Genomic DNA, 4,319 nt, shown 5'->3' on the forward strand with positions numbered 1-4,319 from the left:
GAAGTACTTGTATTAATTAATTTCTTCAGTAAGTAATTATCAGGCACTTATCATGTGAGACTCTAAGAGCTGGAGATACAGCAATGAACAAATATGTGTGCTGATAATGAACTAAAAATAAATATACCAAAATATTGACAGTTAAAAAAAAAGTTAGACATACCATATGATCCAGCAATCCCCCTACTAGGTACATATCCTATAGAAATAAGAGCTGTAACACAAATAGGTATATGCACACCCCTGTTCACTGCAGCACTATTCACAATAGCAGAAAGATGGAAACAACCTAGGTGCCCATAAAAAGGATGAATGGATAGACAAGCCAAAGTAATACACACACACACACACACATATATATATATATATGATGGAATACTACAAAACATTAAAAAAAAATAATGACTTATCTGTGAAACACCTCATAACATGGATGAACCTGGAGGACATTATGCTGAGTGAAATTAATCAATCACAAAAGGACAAATACTGTATGAGACCTCTACTATAAAGAGTCAAGAAAACATTTATATACAGAAAGAAACATTCTTTGAAGGTTACCAGGGGTAGGAGAAGAAGAGAGGGTAAATTGCTAACTAGAGGGTAGACACATATTAACTTGAATGAAGGGGAAGACAATATACAATAAGGGGGAGGTCAGAATGAAATGATTAAGGCAAAGGAATACACTGGGAGGAACACAAGAGTTAAAGGCAACAAAGGTAAATACTATGACATAAACAATTCTGCAGTGACAGTAATAACAATCTACAAGTGTATATACAGATAGACATACGCAAGCAGAACAGGTGTGGGAAGGGAAATGGGACTAAACCCACATATACAGGTTTGACAGAGGATATTTCTATCAATGTATTTATATATGCTGCAAATACATCCATTAATACAGTAGAGCACACAGAGAGTGAAGTTATGAATACTTCTTGGCCATAACCAAACACCTTGAGGGAATGAATCTCTGAGTCTAGAGGCTCAGGACCATAATTTCAGGGGACATCTAGATCAATTGGCATAACATAGTCTATGAAGACAATGTTCTATATCCTACTTTGGCGAGTAGCAACTGGGGTCTTAAAAGCTAGTGAGTGGCCATATCTAAGGTGCAACTATTGTGCTCTCCACGTCCAGAGCAAAGAAGAGTGAAGGAAATAAGACACAATGAAACAATTACTCCAAAGGACTAATGGACCACATAAACATCAGCCTCCATGACCCTGAGAACAGAATTAGATGGTACCTGACTACCACTGCTGACTGCTCTGAAAACGATCACAATAGAAAGTCCTGGATGGAGTGGGAGAAAAATGTGGAACAAAACTCAAAATCATAAAAAAGACCATGCTTACTGCTGATAGAGACTGATGGAACCCTTGAGACTATGGCCCTTAGTCACCTTTCAAGCCTGAAACTGAAATCAGCACCAGCTCAACTTTCAGCCAAACAATAATCTGGCCTATAAGGTGAACAGTAACACCAGGGAGGTATACAGCCCTTAGAACAATCAATTATACAAGATCAGAAGGGTAGCATTTGCCCAGGGATAAAGCTTAGAAAGCAGGAAGGGATAGGAAAGAAGGACAAATGGAAACAGGAAACGGGGAGGAAATGAGGATTACATATGTCTTGAAACAAAATGTCTATGAGTTATTGAATAGAAAACTAACTTGCTCTGTAAACTTGCACCCAAATCACAATAAAAATTTATTTAATAAATAAATAAATAACAAAGCATGTAACACACACGAGATATGGAGTCAGCCAAACCCGTTCTGAATTCTGATTCTTCTCTTACAGGCTATGTGACCTGGGATTTAAGCCGATTCTCATTCCTTCACCTGTTGAAGTAAACAGGATACCCTTCAGCTTGCAGGATTGTGAGGATAAACATATCTGAAGGTCCCCCGAGATGTTCATTTCTATCTTTTCTAGCATTAGTATCACTCCTTCTGCCTATCTTAGGATAGATTAAGATTCTTTGAACCAAATCAACAAGCTACAGACTAGTTGAAAGGAATAGATATTATAAAGTGAAACTGAGAAAACTAGAGAGAGATTATCATGGCATTTGAAGAAATGAAAGTTAATTAAGGATAAAGTAAAGAGGGCATGGCGAGGATGGAGAGGTAGGCAGGAGCTATTTCAAGGAAAGCCTTATAAACTGTGTAAAGGAGATTAGCATCACATAGTCCAGTCGTTCCCTTTATTGCAGGATAGAATGGCACATAGAGTGAGCCTTTTGAGCAGAAAATCATTCACAATATATGTAGTGTGACTCTGGGGATCAGGAAAAGCCCATAGTCCCATATTGAGTTTCACATATTTTGTCTTATTTTAGAAATTGCATGTGATTCCTTCCTCAGCTATTATCACTTTGTAACATCAAGAAGTGCTGTGTTATGGACAATGAAGGTTTGACAGAGTTTGAGGAGTGTGAGGGGTAGAGGTCTGGAAGGCAGTAATTAGTAATCTGGGTCGGTTTAAAAAGGGCCTGAGTTGCTACGTTGCACATCAATACAAGTGTGAATCAGGGGAGAAATGAGGCTGGAAACTGCTCTTAGCAGGCAACAGAACCTGTATTGGGCTGAGGTAGACTGGGCCTGAAGTACCTGCTGTGTGACCTTAGGGAAGTCACTAGACTTTTCTGGGACTCAGCCCTTTCAGCATCAACCCTGTGGTTCTATTTTTCAAATCCTCTCCTTAGATGGATTGATAAGTACTGGACTGTCAAGTGAGGACAAGAAAAGTATCATTGAAAGGGGTAGGGGATTACAAAGAAAGGGGAAACTGACACAGGAAAAGAAAAATCACTCGACATCACCTCTGTATTTAGCAAGTAGGGGAAGGGACAGTTTGGATCATGAGAAAAAAATAACATGGACCCATTTTCAAGTTGGAGAACAGACCAGGAGTCACACCCACAAATACCTGCTTACAGGCACTAAATGAGGAGTGTGGGATACAATGGGTACAAGACAGGCACATCTGGTTTCTGTACCATTTGTGCACCAGCAGGAAGACACATGGCAATTGGCAAGCACTGTGGGAATGTGTGATGAGGCAGCTGAAGGACTGAAAACTTGGAGGCTTCTTTCTTTATTAGTGGTTTCTGCCCCAAATTCAGCCTGGGAAAGAACCAGAGGCCTGGGCTTTAACCTTCAAACCATCATTCCTAGAAGCCAGGAAAAGATTCTAGAGATTTGATGAGGGAAAAAATAAAAAGTATTTAGGTCCCTGAGACTCTTGGGGGTGGGGGGAGATGGATGCAACATCAGTGGCCCTTGCCAGGAGTCCTCCTGGAACTGATTACCTAAGAGATGGGACCAGACCTAGGAACAGCTTAGAAGGAGGTATGGGAGTCTACTAGACCCAAGACAACAGGGTGGCATTAGCCCCTATTGAAAGACTTGAAAACATTTTGAGGTACTTCTAGAGGTATTGGAAAGCAAGTGCCCTTTCCACTGCCAACCTTGGAGGATAGGATATTATTTTCATAACAAGTCAGGGGGTTCTTTATAACTTTAAGAATTCTCTCTCCTGAGAACAGAAGGAGAAGCCTGAGCTTAGCGGGGGTGGGGGTGGGGGGTTGTACCTCTGAGACAGCTAAGCATCTTTCTTACTGTCTATGAGTTACCTGAAACCTTTTGCCTAGGCCCTCTCAATGTGCCACTATTGCCCAGAGGATCCAGGGACTGTGAAGGGAGGGGCTGGAATGAGAGTTGGGGCCCCTTGCTTGGCAGGACAAGGCTCAGTCCCAGCCTTCTTATCATCCAATCTGTTGCTCTGAGTGGCAGAGGGCAGCCGTCCACCCTGCTGTGACCTTCAGTGACCCAGAGAAAATTCTCCTTTATTAGCAGAAAATTCTTTCTTCTTTTTACTAGAGAAAAGAACGATCATGTCTTACTTAAAGACAGAGAACATGTTTGTGTGAACTCACCTAGCATCAGCGTCTGCAGGCCTACCCCTAGCTTCTCAAGAGGATCAGTCTGCAGACACCCAGCAATTCTCTAAGGGACAAAATTATGGCTAGAAGTAATGAGTACCTTCTCTCTTTCTCTACTCCATGTTCATTCATGCAGGCTGTCCAGACTCCCATGCTAACTTTGGCCAGCTTTGTAACAGTGAGGTTTCCCACCAGCAGTGGATTTCCCATTAGCTCACCTGGGTGCCTGCAACTGATCAAGAGTATGTAAGATGATTTTCTGCAGAAACTGATTGCTAAAATTATATTGATTATGAAGATAATAGGAGCTCTGGTAGCATAGTGGCTAAAGCACTTGACTGCTAACCAGAAGGCTGGC

Source organism: Orycteropus afer, unplaced genomic scaffold (genome assembly GCF_000298275.1).
Source record: "Orycteropus afer afer isolate SDZICR_OR568_19922 unplaced genomic scaffold, OryAfe1.0 scaffold00035, whole genome shotgun sequence".
NCBI lineage: Eukaryota > Metazoa > Chordata > Mammalia > Tubulidentata > Orycteropodidae > Orycteropus > Orycteropus afer.